Below are 20,682 nucleotides of genomic sequence, written 5' to 3'. Positions count from 1 at the left end.
CAAGATTGATACAAAGAGCAAGTGTAAGAATGAAAAAAATTATACCATGCTACCAAGTGGCATGTGCCAAAAATACCGACTTCGAGATTATCATTCTTCCCTTGTTCGTACTGCTACAGGACTTTGCTCTTAACCAGGGTTTTTGGCAAGTACCCCTTGTACGAATACGAGTATGAATACTTCATTTCTAAAAAAAGACATACTACCGAATGCCAGGCGAGAGTAACCTGTCGATGACATTTACTAAAGTTTTCATGATTCATAATGATGTTGTAGTTATATATCAGAATTTCGAAGGAAATATAAAATTTCCAATTAAAGGCTAAACGAAGGATTAACTTACTCGTTGATACTCGCATATGTAGCGATAACGATGTAAAGAATTCATAGTACCCCATCTCCATTCATTAAACGTGAAGTCAAAGAATAATCTCACATAGACTGCATCAGGAGAAGGATTAAAAGCGTCTGAAATAATTAACCAACTATTTATTTCGTATTTTGTATTAAATGACGCAAAAAAGGACAATTCAAATGTAATAGACAATCTTGCTAAATCCTCCTGTTCAATAAAAAAAATACAGCTTCAATGTATTCGCTGACTCGTCTTTTGGGAGATATGTTTGCTGTAAGTTTCATATTCTCATAAATAAATTGTTCCTTACTGTTACATGGAATAATATCTCTGTTCCAAATAGCCACCGATATCTATTCAAGTGCCATTAAACCCGATGCTTTCTCCTGTAACTATCTATCGAATTTAAAAAAGAATAAATGTATTCATTTTTTACATGAAAATAACGTCACGTCATTGGTTGAATTTCATTTGTGTATAGCCAATCAAGACGCTTTTGTGTACACTTTTAAAAATATAACCAAGAATGTATTAGAATCTGAAACGGCAAATAAAAGGATAATATATGGTTTGCGATGTTTAAACTTGAATATTTTTTTGTTTTTTTTTGTTTGTTTGAAAACATATTCTGAAATTTAATGTTTTTGAAAAGCACTTGATTATTAAAAATTATAACTGTTTGTCTTTGGTATATTTTTTAATTTATTTTTAAATGAGCTCACGGTTATATTACGAGATAATGTATTTTAAATCATCGATAGACTGAACTATATGGACAGCACTGTAAATGATGCAATTGTTTGCACTAGTTCTAAAATTGTCTTCTTCAGTACCATGTTTAGAGTTAAATCATATTTAGATTGTATTAAAAACATGCGAAATATACAAAAGCGATCGAATTTCAAACCCATTAGTCGAAAACAAACTGTATTGTTTGCTGTATTGTTTACTGTTCGATGTCCGTATTGAAGACCGTACTTTGACCTATAATGATTTACTTGGATCGAGAGTTGTATCATTGGCACTTATACCACATCTTCTTATATCTATTGACAACGCCATGGAAAGTAAACAGATATTTAACTCAAAGAAAACAGCAGTAAACGAAACACAATATATAAAAAATATCGATTATGTCAGGTGCTCTGGAAGTGTATAAGAACATTCTGCTTAAATAGATGCCACCGTCGGGTTGTAAATTTAAGTTGTTCAATCCGATTCGGTAGGTCACAATGTAATAAAATGAAACGTATGTTAGACAATTCTTTAATCTATAATTAACCATTTGTAATGTATATATGTAAATTTGAAACTCACTATTAGTAATAATATAAATTCCTTGCTATACAAAACCATGTCAGTTATAAATCTAAAATTGTGCATGTTGCATGCTTGTGTGCTATTTCTAATTGTGTAATTTGATTAAACAATATTTTCAAAGTCAGTATTTCATAGTGAAGTATTGTCATGAACAGAATTTCATAGCAAAATATTGTCCAAAAAGAGGTGACAAAATTTCATGGACAAGGACACTGTTTTGTAATGAAATATTGTCCAGGACCATATTTCATTATGAAATACTGTAAGTGGACAATATTTTATTTGAAATTATGTCCAACAAACAATATTTCATAGGGGACAATATTTTATGTTACATATATATTTTTGATGAATTAAAATAAGTAAATTTTACCTGATCCAAATGGGAGATCATTAAATGAAAATGGACTATTTTCTGTGATAAATATATAATTCCCATCAGTGTCTTTATCATTTGCACCAGTCCATATAGAATGTTCATCGGCTGTAAAAAGAATCAAATATAAAATTGAAAATCAGTAGAATAAAAATAAAGTATGAACATAAATACAACTCCGATGAAAATGTCTAAAAACGTCCTTAAAACTTGATACACTTAATACTTAACAAAACTGTTGGGTCAAAACTCTCATATTCCTGACTGGAATTTTTCAAAAGATTAATTAATACTGTTGAGGTTGAAGGGAACGAAACACATAAGTTAAAACGATGTAAATTGTTATGACGCGTAACCATATGGGTCATGATGGGTACATGTTTTAAAAAAAATGTTTGTCGGTATAAAAGTTAGTTTTGTTAAATATCGAAAATAAACATGTAAAATAAACATATCAAATGAGATGTTTTTTTCCATCATTGACTTAGTTACATATGTTTCTAAAATCGCCTTCGTATTACTGGTTTTTGACACCCGGATGAAAATACAAATATTGTTTTCACTTCATATTCAATGTAAAATACATCATACCGACTGTACAAAATCAAAGATAAATGCTTTCCTTGAGTGAGAATTTATCAGAGACAGACAGTGAGTTTTTTTTTTTGTTCGCTGCTCTTTCCTTATTAATCTATATACATGTAACAATGTACCTTAAATACTTGGAAGCAGGTCATTTCGTAACTTGACCATTTTGTACCTCTGCAATTTCCTACCCAAAATTATCATTATGTAACAATGTTCAAAATTATTTCGTACCTCATAGAAAAACGCATGTAAAGTTGAAAATTAGTACCGTTAATGTTATTGCTTATCATATATATTTTTAAATCAATGGCATTGTTTTTGAACATCGGTAATAGAAAAACATGTATAACTGAAAAAAGGAAATAAAAAGACATGTAGGACTAACAATTTTTGATATGAGGTTAATTAACAAAGGAATTATTTCTGAACAATTTTTAAAGTTATTAACAGCTGCTTTATCGTGAAATGCAATGTCTATAAATGCAGTGAAATAAGATATAAATCAAAGAAGAGAGCCGTGAATATAAATGTTTGAATTTTGCACCTGATACGACCAAAGTCATACATATACAAAATGTTGATAATTGATAGTTCCTTATTCCTAATGATAATGGTAAATTTGGGCAACAGTATGAAGCAGTGTTCAAATATCTTATACCTTTCTTACATTTGTCATTTCGGGGCCTTTTATAACTGATTATGCAGTATCGGCTGTGCTCATTGTTGAAGGCCGCACGGTGACCTTCATTATTAATTTCTGTTTCATTTGGTCTCTTTTGGGGAATTGTTTTATTGGCAATCATACCAAATCTTATATTTTATATTTACATTTGCTTCGTTGATATGAAGAACTTAAAATGAGACAAATTAAATTACTGTGGATTCATAAGTATTCGTTGAATCCCGATTTTCATGGATAACGTCGGTAAAGGTGAACCACGGAATTATAAGTTCAACGAATGACATATTTCCTGTATACTTGTATACTTGTATGCATAATCCAGCAAAACAACGAAATTAAATATTAAAGAAAATGTAAGTTTTCCTTAATCTACGAAAATTGGTCCCAACGAAAATAATTGAACCACAATAGTTAATATTTAATCAGGCAAAGGCAACTTTAGATGAATTTGTTGTTCTGTAAAGGTCTTTTTTCCATAACGCTTCTGCATTATAAAAACTTCCCTAGTTTTTCGATAAGGTCAAAATCCCGAATTAAAATCGTTATTACGAAATGTAAAAATTGCTATCACAGCTTAAATTTGTCATCACAATATTGTGGGACTAGTTATAACAGTTTTTCGTATATCTTAATAACGGCTTATATTCGTTGTCACATTTTTTCAAATACGTAATAATGGATTATAACGGATTAAGTTCGTTCACACGAATTTTATTGATTTGTTGATTTTTGTAATACGTAATTACTGAATAACTTCATTCACACAGAATTAATTTTATATTCTCAACTTACTGATATGATCTCTTACATCATTGGCTTCTTGTATAGTGTTTGGTCTATACAGATAGGCACCTGGTGTACTGGCACAACTCAACTGAAATTTAGTAAGATAAAATTCATTTTGCTTTTACATTTCGGTCACTAAATTTGATCCATGTTCTACATTTGAAAATGCCTGTACCAAGTCAGGAATATGACAGTTCTTGTCCATTCGTTTTTGATGCGTTTTGTTATTTGATTTTGCCATATGATTATGGACTTTCTGAATTGATTTTCCTCTAAGTTCAGTATTTTTTTATTTTACTTTTTGTTTGTTCTTAGTACTGTTTATTCATTAATATTTGTTGAATACCAAGTTTCGTTGATTTCGTGGGAACAGAAAAATCACGAAATTAAATCTTCAACGAATGACACATTTTTATAGGCTTATGATGACTTCAGCAAAAATACCAAATTAAGTATCCACGAACATGCAAGTTTTCCTAAATCCACGAAAATAAACGAACATTGAGTAGATACTATATTTTAAGCAGAAACATGTTCTTAGAGTGTCAATACTAGTCATCGTATATGCCCAGCCAGTATTGTTAAAAGTTTAAGCATATACTTTATATATGTTTTAATTTTTATTTTATTTTTTTGGTAAATATACTGTTTTTTATCTACATATGTCTCCCATATCTTGACAGCTGCAGACTATTATCATATAACCGACTGTTAACTCCCGGTTTATAATTTTTCGACATGTTTCCTTTGTGGTAGGATGTCCTGGTACTCAGGCAATAACGAGCAGCCAAAAGAAGTAAAATCAAATATATAATCGGTGCAATTTTGGGGGAAAGTTTACTTTTTTCCGCTGATAAAGTCGTGTATAGGAATTATTTAACAGAAAACTTCAGTATTACACATTGTTACACCAAAGACCATTCAGCTCTTAATTGTACTATTATTCTCCTATCAAAATATCATTGTTGACTCAGATTTAATGGTGTTTAACTGATTTCAGCTTCGTTCAAAACCACAAAAGGTGTCACAAGGTTTTTCAAGTATAGAAATTGTCTTTTTATCCAAAATTAACCAAACCTTCAACAACGGACTATATAAATTAAATATAGAAACAACACCAATAAAATGATCATGAAAAACTTATAAAATCGGGTTTGAAAGTCGGCATTCGTCGTATAATACATCGGGTTGACTATCGTTTTACTTACATGTATAATGTAATGATAACGTAGTAAATTACCCAAGTCAGGGATTAAAAAGACTTCTGTATTCTCAATTGATGAAAACATCAAAAATACCTTTATTGTAATAGTTTATTAATTTTATTTTCTGCCTACAGATTAATAGTGATTTATAAACATTCTCACCTGAGCTTCCTCCCACGGTTTTCTGTTTAGACTATTGAAATAACAATTTGCACTACTTGTTTTGTTTGGTAATAGCCTGAAACCTCTTGGGCAAGTCACACATGGCGGTTTTAAAGCTAAAAATCATATGGGTTAAATTTAATCCACAGTCGCAATTAAAACACAAAAAGAAAAAGCGCTGGTATATTGAAAATAACGTAATGAATGATTCACCATGATCAAATACAACACGTCGTTATAACATTAACGGTACCAATATTTCTGCACCACATTCATTCGCATTTCGATAATCATTGTCTCGTTAGAGATGCTCAAAATAAAATAAAACATTACAAAATTATACAACTATAATTGAAAATCCAAAGCTTATTAAAAACATGAAGAGCTGTTAACCAAAAAAGGAAAAAAAGTATAAACAAAGAATCGGAGCTTTGCATGCGGTAATTATATTTATTCATTGTGAATAATACGAATTTACATGCCATATGCATATATAGGATACAGTTATTTCTTTGATTAAGAAGATTTGGATATAAATAAACATATCATAGATACCAGGACTAAATTTTGTATAAACGCCAGACGCGCGCTTCTCCTACAAAAGACTCATCAGAGACGCTCGAATCCAAAAAAGTTAAAAAGGCCAAATAAAGTACGAAGTTGAAGAGCATTGAGGACCAAAATTCCTAAAAGTTTTGACAAATCAAGCTAAGGTAGTCGAAAGATTGCAAATGAAACAACTCTTCAAAATAAACCAAATTGTTGTGCATGATCATTTTATCTTACACATCAGTTAATGATAGAAAACAAAATACACTTAACATAGAAAAGAAAAAGAGAAAAAAGAAAAGAAAAAAATAAGAAAGGAAATGTAAACAACAAAAATGAATACAAGAACAAAAGAAAAACGAAAAGGAAAAAAAAAGAAAAAAAGGCCTATACTTACCTTGCAATTAAATATCAAATTCATTGTAAAAAGGAACTTACTATGTAAAGTACACAATTATAAAATGTGTTACTGTAAACTCAGAAATTAGTACATGTATACTGTATATTATTGCGATTCTATTATTTTAGACTTATTGTTCCTGGACATTTATTATCGTGGTTTTGCATAAGTCTGTACTCAAGCCTATATAATATCGGTCATTCTTTGAAATTTTGATTGGGTGGTATCCAACGAATCATAATGATTTTCAGAGTATGTTAAAACATTACAGCTGTCGTAAGGCATTTTGTCTGTATTTATTGTTGATTAATCGTCGTTTTGATTGAAACTGAGTGGAAATTCATTTATTGAATATAAAAATAATTGCAAAATAATCACATGTGAACATATAAAGTCAAAACATAAGGCAGAACAGAAAAAAAATCTGAAAATTGTAACAAAGACATATTCAAGGACACAATTGAAACAACTTTCATTAATTTTTTTTATTTGACTGACAATGTGATATCTTAAGTACAAACATGTCATACTTGGATGTTTTGTCTTTGTTGAGCATAAAATATTTCAGGAAAGGGAATGAATAACTGTTCCATGTTTCTTTTTCCCCAAAAAATTAACTATCTCTGTCTATGAAATGTCTTTGCATTCATTCGATTTGATCAACATTGACAATAACTATCGCCTGCTTTATTTTTCTACTTACATTTGCAACATGGTCTGTTATTGCAGCATTTTCCGGTATGCGCCCATTCAGACCCGAAAGTCTCGTTACATGGAACACCTTTTGTTCCACAGGTACCGTTGGAGGCGTGGCATATTCGAGAAAGAACTAAATAGTACAGTAATCCGATACACTATAGTCTGATTCACTTTGATATATACATTAACATTACACAATAGGAATATAGATATAAAGTCATTGTTTAATTCTCAAATTCATTAACCATGTTGAATATAGGACACAAGGAAGAATTTTGTTAATTTCTAGAAAAACATGAACATATATATTGTTGTTTCGTTATGATTTCTCATAAATAAAATTTACTAAATTTGATCGAGATGCTCGTAACTGCTTAGAAGTTTTAAAATCAGTTCTACCTAAATGCAGATTTTTTTTTTATTGTTCTTATGTCCACCTACATTTGTAGCAAAGTAGTGTTGAACACTTTTGCACAGCTCTGTAGCTCAACAAAAGTACTGATATTATCGTTATTACTGGACGTGATTAACCCCCAATTACTATAAAAACAAATGGTGTTAATTGTGTTAACACAATTGAATATCTGTAACATAAAAAGGTTCTAACTCTATCCGTCTCATTTGGCTCTCAAAAGAAGAACTTTTGACCAAAGTGAAAGGATCGTACCTTTTATGTTATGAGAGAGTGTAGCAGCTTAATCTTTTATCTTCACTACAGCATTTAAAACATAACGTTACTTACTGCCGCCATTTGACACATCAATTTTGCAAAATATTAAAACAATCAAACAGCAACACTTCATCATAATTCTGAAATGAAAACTCGTCTATATCAATTTAGATTCCAGGTAATTTAGAAATAAAATCATTATCCATACATCGTTGAAATTTTAGATTTGCGCCAGACGCGAGTTTTGTCTACACATATGGAATTATTTAGAAAAATCGTAAGCCAGAAGTAAGCGTAGTGAGCCTATATGCACTAAATATTATATTTTGATCGCTGATTTCAAGTTCCTAAAACATATTACAGTTTTAAAACCAAAGTCCAGACTTACTAATAGAAGGGTTTGGGTTATGTATGAAAGCACTTTCAAGTTGTAAGCATTGAAGTGTTTATAGTTTTGCTTTTAAAATATTTTGATAAGGAGCATAACTATCAAGACCACAGTAGTTTAATGTTCATGTGTTAAAATCGGAAGTAGGTAATCGGACTTCCAAAAAGAAAAAGGGTATATAACTTATATAAGGGTGATAACTCCTTAAATCGGTGGTTCGTTTGTAAAAGTCAAGTTTCATCAATATACTTGAGCATTAACCTGAAACAGATGGGATCTATGTAACATAGAAGCGTAGAATATATATTTCTGAAATGGTTGAAACAAACGTACTGATAATTTTAAGAGGTATTTCCCTTAACGTATGTCTACCTTTTTAAGTAAGGGAAGAATGTTGTTTTTCAATTATTTGTTACCTGCACATTGACGTTTTGTTGTGCGTGTCAATATCGCTCAGCAAACAAGATGGCGGTTTAAACTCTACGAAGGAATGATTGCAACTTCACCATTTGGAACACTACAGCTCTCAGTAAACAAGATAAGTCAAAATTTATCTGATTGAATACTCTGTTATAACCTCTTAAATTGTATCGAATAAATTTTAACAACTAGAATATCGTTTGTACGAAAATAGATAAAAACTTACCAATATGTGTAATAGCAGAGCAGTAGATAGAAGGATGATTCTTAAAATACAGTTGCTACTTAAATACTAAGTTTAATAAAAGTACAAAGTGAATGATGTGCAAGGTGAATAACATCGATTAGTGACACATGTTGTTTTTCTGTCTTGATATTGACTGAATAAGCAAATATTGTTAAACGTGTTACTTTCTTTAACTGTTAATAAGATCTCTTCAATTCTTTATTTAAAGTTACAATTTATGACAAAAATAAGCAACCACCCATCGAAACAACATCTGATAAACAAATTTAATAATACTTTTAGATATTTGGATGATATTTTGGCTCTCAATAATGACGACTTCAGTAGGTATATTAATGAAATTTATCCTGTTGAACTTACTTTAAATAAAGCTAATACTAACAATGACCACTGCCCTTTTCTCGATCTTGATATCTATATCACTAATGGAAAGCTGAATACTAAAATTTATGATAAAAGGGATGATTTTTCATTTCCTATCGTTAATTATCCGTTTTTAGATGGTGACGTTCCCTTGTCACCATCTTACGGTGTTTATATATCTCAACTTGTACGATTCGCTCGTGTATGTAATAATGTTTTTGATTTTAACGAGAGAAATTTATGTATGACTGAAAAATTATTACACCAGGGTTTTCGATATCACAAACTAGTCAAAACATTTACTAAATTTTATCATCGGTATAAAGACATCATTCGTAAATATAGCTCAACATGCAGACTTCTAATACGTTCAGGTATTTCACATCCAATTTTTTATGGAAATATTCTTTATTTAGCACAAAGGTGTCAGTATTCACCTCAGAAACTTACAAAACCTTTGAATAGACTTATTAAGAAGGGATACAATTACGATACTGTTGTCAAGTCATTAAAGATTGCATATTTTGGCGTTAATATTGAGTCACTGATAAGGTCTTTGCATCGGAACTAAACACATTTATTCTAAAAACAGTTGTTGGCATGACACGGGTTTTGTTCTTCTCATATATGTTATGATGGTATGATACTAAACCCCTAACGGGAAGGATTGTGTCTGATGTTCATATGATGAAATCATAATCTTTTAGTCAGTTTAATTGAAGTCTGGAGCTGGCATGTCAGTCAACTGCTAGTAGTCTGTTGTTATTTATGTATTATTGTCATTTTGTTTATTTTCTTTGGTTACATCTTCTGACATCAGACTCGGACTTCTCTTGAACTGAATTTTAATGTGCGTATTGTTATGCGTTTACTTTTCTACATTGGTTAGAGGTATAGGGGGAGGGTTGAGATCTCACAAACATGTTTAACCCCGCCGCATTTTTGCGCCTGTCCCAAGTCAGGAGCCTCTGGCCTTTGTTAGTCTTGTATTATTTTAATTTTAGTTTCTTGTGTACAATTTGGAAATTAGTATGGCGTTCATCATCACTGGACTAGTATATATTTGTTTAGGGGCCAGCTGAAGGACGCCTCCGATTGCGGGAATTTCTCGCTACATTGAAGACCTGTTGGTGACCCTCTGCTGTTGTTTTTTATTTGGTCGGGTTGTTGTCTCTTCGACACATTCCCCATTTCCATTCTCAATTTTATTTATGTATATTGTTAATCAATCAGCAAATAGTAAAATCACAAACATTCTGAACTCAAAGGAAACTCAACGGAAAGTTTATAGTCAACTGACAAATTCAAAGCTCAAAGAAATCAAACAACTTGGTAGAGGTATTTCGTATTGAAGGATAATGGATTAATCCTGGTTTTATAGCTAGCTAAACATTTTGATTGTATGACAGTCGCATCCAATTTAATCACTTTGACAACGATGTGTGAACAAAACAAACAGACACAACAGGCAAAAATGAAAAAAGGGATACAGAAGTAAACATTGTGTTATAATAATAATCATCACAAAACAAATAAAATATGTAACAAACTAGATGCTCTAAAGAGCCTGTGTCGCTCACCTTGGTCTATGTGAATATTAAAAAAAAGAAGCAGATGGATTAATGACAAAATTGTGTTTTGGTGATGGTGATGTGTTTGTACATCTTACTTTACTGAACATTCTTGCTGCTTTCAATCATCTCTATCTATAATAAACTTGGCCAAGTAGTTTTACTGGAAAATGTTTAATTTTAAGAAAATTGTTAAAAATTGACTATAAAGGACAATAACTCCTAAGGGAGTCAATTGACCATTTCGATCATGTTGACTTATTTGTAAATCTTACTTTGCTAAACATTATTGCTGTTTACAGTTTATCTTTATCTATAATAATATTCAAGATAATAACCAAAAACAGCAACATTTCCTTAAAATTACCAATTCAGTGGCAGCAACCCACTAAAGGGTCGTTCGATTCATCTGAAAATTTCAGAACAGATAGAATTTGACCTGATAATCAATTTTTACATTTGAGTTATAAGCCAAAAACTGCATTTTACCCTTATGCTCTATTTTAGCTGGGTCGGCCATCTTGGTCGGATGGTCGGGTCACCAGACACATTTTTTAAAGTAGATACCCCAAAGATGATTGTGGCCAAGTTTGATTAATTTGGCCCAGTAGTTTCAGAGGAGAAGATTTTTGTAAAAGAGGGACGAAAGATACCAAAGGGACAGTCAAACTCATAAATCTAAAACAAACTGACAACGAAATGGCTAAAAATGAAAAAGACAAACAGACAAACAATAGTACACATGACACAACATAGAAAACTAAAGAATACGAACCCCACCAAAAACTAGGGGGGATCTCAGGTGGATTACTAAGATTTACGAAAAATGGTTAAAAATTGACTATAAAGGGCAATAACTCTTAAATGGGTCAACTGAACATTTCGGTCATGCAGACTTATTTGTGAATCTTACTTTGCTGAACATTATTGCTGTTTACAGTTTATCTCTATCTATAATAATATTCAAGATAATAACCAAAAACAGCAAAATTTCTTTAAAATTACCAATTTACGGACAGCAACCCAACAACGGGTTATCCGATTCATCTGAAAATTTCAGGGCATATAGATCTTGACCTGATTAACAATTTTACCTATGTCAGATTTGCTATTAATGCTTGGGTTTTTAGTTATAAGCCAAAAACTGCATTTTACCCCTATGTTCTATTTTTAGCCATGGCGGCCATCGTGGTTGGCTGGCCGGGTCACGCCACACATTTTAAAAACTATTTAACCCAATGGTATTGTGGCTAAGTTTGGTTTAATTTGGCCCAGTAGTTTCAGAGGAGAAGATTTTTGTAAAAGTTAACAACGACGGACGACGGACGCCGGACGCAAAGTGATGGGAAAAGCTCACTTGGCTCTCTGGGCTAGGTGAACTAAAAAGCAGAAAAGATATAAAGACAATATTAGACAGACTCGCGTTTCCTCTCACAAGGACACATCCAGGGCGCTCAAATCCAAGGAAATGAAATGCTAAATTGATTAAACCAAAGCTGCATACAATTGATAACTAGGAGAATGGAGAGGATTTGTTTTACTAACCACATTCTCTTTGTATGTTCCTGGCCCAAGTCAGAAGCCTGTATTTCTGCGGTTGTCGTTAATATAAGTAACATAATTGTTTTTCGTTTTTTTCTTTTACATAAATTAGCTGTTAGTTTTCTCGTTTGAATTATTTTACATAGTCATTTCAGGAACTTTTGTAGCTGAATATGCGTTATTGTCTTTGCTCATTGTTGAAAAAAGAACGTTGACATATACAATGTAGATATTAATTTCAGCGTCATTTTAATCTCATGTGGAGATTGGTCTCATTGGCAGTCATACCATATCTTCTTTTTTTTATAATCAATTTGAAAAAAAAACATTTTCGTCTAGATCAGACCAAATGCGGAAAGATTTATATTTTTAATACGTTACTTCCTTTTTATCTTTTAATGTTTTCTATATACAACAGTAACTTAATGGTTTATACAATTTGTGATACTACCCTGTAGTTTCTAATGTTAAATGTTGTCCTGTAAGTAAGTAAGTAAGCAGGTTAATTGTCTGATATATGTGTGAAATATGGTTAACAGAAACAAAAAACATAGTATTGTATAGCAATATAATATTTCCCACAGAACGTAACCAAAAGTTACCGTGCAATAAATTCTAATATTGCACTAGTGCAATAAATCTTCAAAATTCATGACGTCATCAACGATAAAATCTTAGTTTAAACCAATTTTTACTTTTAAATATTATATTGCTATACAATAAAAGGGTTATTGCATGAATATTGGGGAATACTGTCCCTCGTAGAACATATATTGCACTCGCAAGCTCGTGTAATATAAAATTCTACTCGGGACAACATTCCCCAATATTCATGCAATAACCCTATAATATTGATAACGCATTCCAATATATATTCAGATATGAATTGAAATTAAAAGTATTTTGATGATACAAGCTAATTATGCATAATTTAATAGTGATTATGCACCTTATGTACTCCTTGATAATGTACGTGTAACAGCTTTCATACTTCGCTATAAATAGTTTTATAAATTGACCATAAACCCACTTATTCATGGTATGGTATCAATATTTCTGACCTGACACTACGTACTTTTTATTGCTTAATTCTTTAGAATTTAATATGCAATGTTTCGGGTTCTTTCGGGAATAATCCCAGGTAAACCCTCATCAGAGGTCGACCTTTATATATTTATTTCGTATCTAGTATCATAGATAGATGTGGGTCTGTTTCATAACAGTTTTTTTTTCAAATTTACTACACGTGCATATGGGTCTACGTTGTAGTTAGTCTTTTTACAGACTGAGAGAACTGACCAAGTTGGTCAGCACTATTGTTTAATTAATAAAAAGACTTATTGTCTTTATTTTTATCACTAATTACTTCAGCATAAGTCTACACTGTTGAATTCACGGTATACTAGCGTGTTTGTTTTATAATTTATATGATATTTTACAAGTCTTCATGTTTAGCATTTGAAGAAACATGTGTAGGTACCCTGCCGGGTGGAAACATGGACATATAAGAAACCGTCGGTTATCTCAGATACGTGATCTATTGAAATAAATCGGTGTCGTGTCATTATTACATCTGTTTCACAGTATACGCTTCCCGTGGAGGGGTTGTTCGACTAATGATTAATTATCATGTCGCTAATATTCTTATTGTTTTTGAAACCCATGTCTGGTTTAGATTTAAATATTTGTTTGGCAATCGGATCTTTCCGAATTATATACCAGAATTTTGTTATAATCTTTTTAAGATATTCAGCATTATAATGATATGTTGTAATGAACATATTTCTGCCTGTTATTTTATTCTTATTTTGTTTCTTCCGAAGTTTTAACTGTCTGTCTTCGTGGCGAATTTTGTGCAATATTTGACTGACGATTTCTTTCGTATATCCTCGTCTAGATAATTTATCTATAAACAGTTTGATACGTTTATTAAATTCGTCCTTATTGCTAGAGTTTCTTAAAATTCTAGTCCCTTCTCCTTTGATAAAAGAAGAGAAACAGGTAGAAGCATGATTTGAGCCTCTATGTAAGTACTGATATTTCTCAGTAGGTTTGGTGTAACAGTTTACATCTAGTATTCCAGATGTACTAAACCGTTTACCTTTGTACAATACCACATCTAACAATTTCATAGTATGAGTATTTATTTCAAAAGTAAATTTCAGTAAGTTATGTTTCTTATTTGCTATTTCAAATAGTTGTTTAATTTGCTCGCTGCTTCCATTAAATATAATGAAACCATCATCTCTCATTCGTTTATGAAATTTGATATTGTCTTTGTATGGATATTGTTCTATAATATTATTTATATGGTCAAATATAGCAATATCAGATATTTCCGGGGAAGCAACTCCGCCCATTGAAACGCCAACGATTTGTTTATATGCGTTTTCATTAAAAGTAAATTCATTTTTTGTCAGTAAAATATTCAGAATATCAAGAAGACTTTCTGTAGATGGTCTTTTAATTTCATATTCTTGATTTACATGGTCTTTCAGCGTATTTTCTATAGCCGTATTAATTTCATTGAAATTAAGATTAGTATATAGCGATGTTATATCATAGGAAACAAGTAAATCACTCTGTTTCGTGTGAGTGCTTTCTATGTATCTGATAAAATCGCTAGTATCTGATAGATATGTAGCTTGTGTCTTTACCAATGGAAGAAGAAAATAATCTAGGTATTTTCCAATATTTAGTAATGGTCCCGAGCATTGGCTAATAATCGGTCGACCTGGTACATGTACTTTTTCTTTATTCATACATTCATTTTGGTACATTTCTAATGTTTCCGTACTAAGTTTGTGAATCTTAGGAAGGAAGTAGGCTTTTGGAGTTTTAAATGTTTTACCTTCTTCTCGTAAGAATTTGAAAGACATTTCGTCTATTTCATCATTTTCTTTCATACGGTATACCAATTTATTGACTATTTTTCTGGTATTTTCTATGTCAATATTTATTATTTTAGTATAGTGAATACCATCATTTAATTGAAATTCGCCTTCAGTAAGATAATCACGTTTATTCTGTATTACAGTCGTGTTATTTTTATCGGCTTTATGAATACATATAGTATTGTCGTTTTTTAATTTCTTTATGCACTCACGTTCCGATTTAGACATATTGTATTTAATCGTCGGCATATATTTTGATAATTCGTATTTAGTGTAGAAGATGTATTTTTCTATTGAATTATCGCCAATGATTGGAACTTGGAAATTAGATTTAATTTTGAAAGGGTGGTTTTTGGTTGCTGTGCGTACATTAGTACCGAAATAATATTTCAGTCGCAACGACTTCTCAAATGATTGAAAATCTTTTATCAATTGTCTGTGGTTATATTTGTTTGTAGGAACAAATTTTAAACCTTTTGCTATAACTTTACATTCAGTTTCAGTTATATCTCTTTTAGATAGGTTTAGGACGAACTCTTTATGAAAGTTTAGGTCCTGTTTCTTATTTTCTAGTTTTATAAATTGACCATAAACCCACTTATTCATGGTATGGTATCAATATTTCTGACCTGACACTACGTACTTTTTATTGCTTAATTCTTTAGAATTTAATTTGCAATGTTTCGGGTTCTTTCGGGAATAATCCCAGGTAAACCCTCATCAGAGGTCGACCTTTATATATTTATTTCGTATCTAGTATCATAGATAGATGTGGGTCTGTTTCATAACAGTTTTTTTTTTTTTTTTTTTTTTCCAAATTTACTACACGTGCATATGGGTCTACGTTGTAGTTAGTCTTTTTACAGACTGAGAGAACTGACCAAGTTGGTCAGCACTATTGTTTAATTAATAAAAAGACTTATTGTCTTTATTTTTATCACTAATTACTTCAGCATAAGTCTACACTGTTGAATTCACGGTATACTAGCGTGTTTGTTTTATAATTTATATGATATTTTACAAGTCTTCATGTTTAGCATTTGAAGAAACATGTGTAGGTACCCTGCCGGGTGGAAACATGGACATATAAGAAACCGTCGGTTATCTCAGATACGTGATCTATTGAAATAAATCGGTGTCGTGTCATTATTACATCTGTTTCACAGTATACGCTTCCCGTGGAGGGGTTGTTCGACTAATGATTAATTATCATGTCGCTAATATTCTTATTGTTTTTGAAACCCATGTCTGGTTTAGATTTAAATATTTGTTTGGCAATCGGATCTTTCCGAATTATATACCAGAATTTTGTTATAATCTTTTTAAGATATTCAGCATTATAATGATATGTTGTAATGAACATATTTCTGCCTGTTATTTTATTCTTATTTTGTTTCTTCCGAAGTTTTAACTGTCTGTCTTCGTGGCGAATTTTGTGCAATATTTGACTGACGATTTCTTTCGTATATCCTCGTCTAGATAATTTATCTATAAACAGTTTGATACGTTTATTAAATTCGTCCTTATTGCTAGAGTTTCTTAAAATTCTAGTCCCTTCTCCTTTGATAAAAGAAGAGAAACAGGTAGAAGCATGATTTGAGCCTCTATGTAAGTACTGATATTTCTCAGTAGGTTTGGTGTTACAGTTTACATCTAGTATTCCAGATGTACTAAACCGTTTACCTTTGTACAATACCACATCTAACAATTTCATAGTATGAGTATTTATTTCAAAAGTAAATTTCAGTAAGTTATGTTTCTTATTTGCTATTTCAAATAGTTGTTTAATTTGCTCGCTGCTTCCATTAAATATAATGAAACCATCATCTCTCATTCGTTTATGAAATTTGATATTGTCTTTGTATGGATATTGTTCTATAATATTATTTATATGGTCAAATATAGCAATATCAGATATTTCCGGGGAAGCAACTCCGCCCATTGAAACGCCAACGATTTGTTTATATGCGTTTTCATTAAAAGTAAATTCATTTTTTGTCAGTAAAATACTCAGAATATCAAGAAGACTTTCTGTAGATGGTCTTTTAATTTCATATTCTTGATTTACATGGTCTTTCAGCGTATTTTCTATAGCCGTATTAATTTCATTGAAATTAAGATTAGTATATAGCGATGTTATATCATAGGAAACAAGTAAATCACTCTGTTTCGTGTGAGTGCTTTCTATGTATCTGATAAAATCGCTAGTATCTGATAGATATGTAGCTTGTGTCTTTACCAATGGAAGAAGAAAATAATCTAGGTATTTTCCAATATTTAGTAATGGTCCCGAGCATTGGCTAATAATCGGTCGACCTGGTACATGTACTTTTTCTTTATTCATACATTCATTTTGGTACATTTCTAATGTTTCCGTACTAAGTTTGTGAATCTTAGGAAGGAAGTAGGCTTTTGGAGTTTTAAATGTTTTACCTTCTTCTCGTAAGAATTTGAAAGACATTTCGTCTATTTCATCATTTTCTTTCATACGGTATACCAATTTATTGACTATTTTTCTGGTATTTTCTATGTCAATATTTATTATTTTAGTATAGTGAATACCATCATTTAATTGAAATTCGCCTTCAGTAAGATAATCACGTTTATTCTGTATTACAGTCGTGTTATTTTTATCGGCTTTATGAATACATATAGTATTGTCGTTTTTTAATTTCTTTATGCATTCACGTTCCGATTTAGACATATTGTATTTAATCGTCGGCATATATTTTGATAATTCGTATTTAGTGTAGAAGATGTATTTTTCTATTGAATTATCGCCAATGATTGGAACTTGGAAATTAGATTTAATTTTGAAAGGGTGGGTTTTGGTTGCTGTGCGTACATTAGTACCGAAATAATATTTCAGTCGCAACGACCTCTCAAATGATTGAAAATCTTTTATCAATTGTCTGTGGTTATATTTGTTTGTAGGAACAAATTTTAAACCTTTTGCTATAACTTTACATTCAGTTTCAGTTATATCTCTTTTAGATAGGTTTAGGACGAACTCTTTATGAAAGTTTAGGTCCTGTTTCTTATTTTCAATAGCAAGATTGTGTTTAAATCTTATATGCTTATTCCTTGTTTTATTTCTTTTCTTGTTTTTATAATATCTTCTAGTATGACCCATGATTATCGATGGTGTCATTGATTAATGGCTAAATTGCGCTTATTTGAAGTGGAGGTCACAACTAGAGCCTTATGTAAATTGAATGATACATGCTAGTTATTACGGCAGCCAATCGAATTCTTCGATTTAGGAATAAAGGCGTAACCAGTGATGGATAGGCATCCGTTTTTTTAATTCTGTATTGGTGTTAATATTTATATTCCAATAGGAATATTAGCTAGTGACTTCTGTTAATTATCACTGCCATGTATTTCATTTGTATTTATAAAAACACTTTTTTGTAGGCTTTCTAATTGAGATACTCTGATTCATGATTTCTTGTTTGTTTTTTGATGTCCAGTGGCACATATTTCATGTATCTTTCAGACAGTGTTAATGGGGTAAAGTGATTTCGTCTGCTAGTATAATAGCATAATTTCCTTTGATATCACGATGTATGATTGATTTGTGTTTGTTTTACGTCCAGTGGCGCATATTTCATGTATGTTTAAGACGATATAGTGTGATGACCTATGTTCATCTACTAGTATAATAGCATTACATCCGTTGATATAACGATGCATGTTTGATTGTTATTAGTTTAATGTCCAGTGGCACATATTACAGGTTTGTTTGGACACTGATATTGTGATGACTGGATTGTGTTTACTAGTATAATAGTATAACCTTTCCGTGTTTTTGTCGGTCATGTTAACCTGTTATCAGTTTTGATGTTACCTTCTAAGGTTTTAGATGATATATCGATGAAGAATGGTTGTTTGCTAATATAATAGTATAACTTCCATATCTCATTGACAATCATATGATTTATATGTGTTTTCATGTTCCTTCTGGGATTTTACATGATATAACGATGAATACATGGTTGTTTGCTAATCTAATAGTATAACTTCCATATTTCAAAGATAATCAATATTTAGGTATTGGATCAGATGACTTTCATTAATCAAAGATAACCAAAATAGAGTTGTGAACATGTATAATTATGAACTGTATAGTATTGATACATGTATATTACATAGGTTTAAGATACACAACAAAGTAAGTCTATTCACAAGCGTTAGCGCCTTTTTATGAAGTCTTTGAAGATTTTCAACAGGTCATTGTTTTTATAATCATTGTCTCTCTGTTTTGATCTGTTTTTGGGAGTCTTATCCCGTCTCTCGTTTCTGGAATATGGGGTTCTCCTTTCGTCCCTTTCTCTGGTCGGCCCCCTAGGGCTGTCATTGTTGGAGCGAGATTTGTTTCTCATATCCGTAACGAATTTTCTTAGTTTAAGAGTATATTCTTCATTCATATTGTTGGCCTCTTTGGCTAGCTTAGTTCTAGCCTCTCCACTAGGTGGGCTGTTTATATCAAAGTACGAAATTCCTGTATTTAGCACAGTGCTGATAGTGGAATTCAGTTCTAACACACGGGTATCTAATATATTTAATACCGACTGATATGCCTGTTCTTTGGCCTCTATCATACATTTGTCCACTGGCTCTTTCAGAGCTTCACTGTTCTCTTTGTTGCCATAGTTTGGCCTGAATGAAATGTTTAAACATGAAAACTTGTTACTTTCTCTGTCAAATTTCATCCTATGGATCAAAGTCAGTAGCGGAAATCTGGTGTCATTCAATTTCCTGACTTCTGCAATAGTGTCTTGAACAATTTCCATGTCACTTCTGGCCGTCTGGCCACATGGAGGCATATCATCATCCATTAGGTCTAAATTATCAGAATCAATATCGATGTCTACTTTAATATCCATGATTATTGCATATGTAGCTGATAGATAGCATGTATCCCTATTTATGGGGGCATGTTACCAGATTAGTGGTGACAGGATCATAAATCAAATGTCACACTATTCATTGGTGCATTATATTGTCCTATATTGTGTGACAATATTATTGTCACCTCCCATTTCGATGAAACAAGATTATTATCATTCAGATAACTATTAAATAATAAATATTATTCAAAATTGTGATCTATATATACGTTTTATTTTTGTATTATATAATTTCATTTAATTTCATTTTATAATTGTATTGTATTATATTATTATTTTTATTTTATTTCAGTTCATTCTGTATACATCGATATAAGTTATTCATTTTACTTATATATTCGATATCTATTTTTTGTATCTCATGGTATATGTAGATTGTATACGATGTACAATATAATAGACATATATAGAGATGCATACTTTTGCATTGTGCATATAGTATAGTGTCGTACGTAGTTTCCCGATCAGAAATACGTCGTACCATAACATAAATAAGGATCAAAAATTCTATAATGAAATAGAACCTGATTCAACGGGTGAGATCACAACAAG

The 20,682-nt window shown here is 31.3% G+C and overlaps 1 long non-coding RNA gene across 1 annotated transcript; it reads right to left on the bottom strand.

Annotated features, from left to right (window-relative positions):
* Positions 1-343: 343 nt before the first annotated feature.
* On the bottom strand, positions 344-7,282 carry LOC143043571 (uncharacterized). Its single transcript, XR_012968475.1, has 5 exons — positions 7,127-7,282; positions 5,475-5,590; positions 4,114-4,195; positions 2,049-2,159; positions 344-468 (listed from the first exon to the last, which is right to left on the bottom strand). It is a non-coding gene; the product is annotated as an uncharacterized LOC143043571 (long non-coding RNA).
* Positions 7,283-20,682: the final 13,400 nt, after the last annotated feature.

The sequence above is a fragment of the Mytilus galloprovincialis genome, chromosome 8 (genome assembly GCF_965363235.1).
Source record: "Mytilus galloprovincialis chromosome 8, xbMytGall1.hap1.1, whole genome shotgun sequence".
Lineage (NCBI taxonomy): Eukaryota > Metazoa > Mollusca > Bivalvia > Mytilida > Mytilidae > Mytilus > Mytilus galloprovincialis.
Note: the sequence above shows the minus strand (reverse complement) of the source record. Positions and strands in the feature narration are given on the sequence as shown.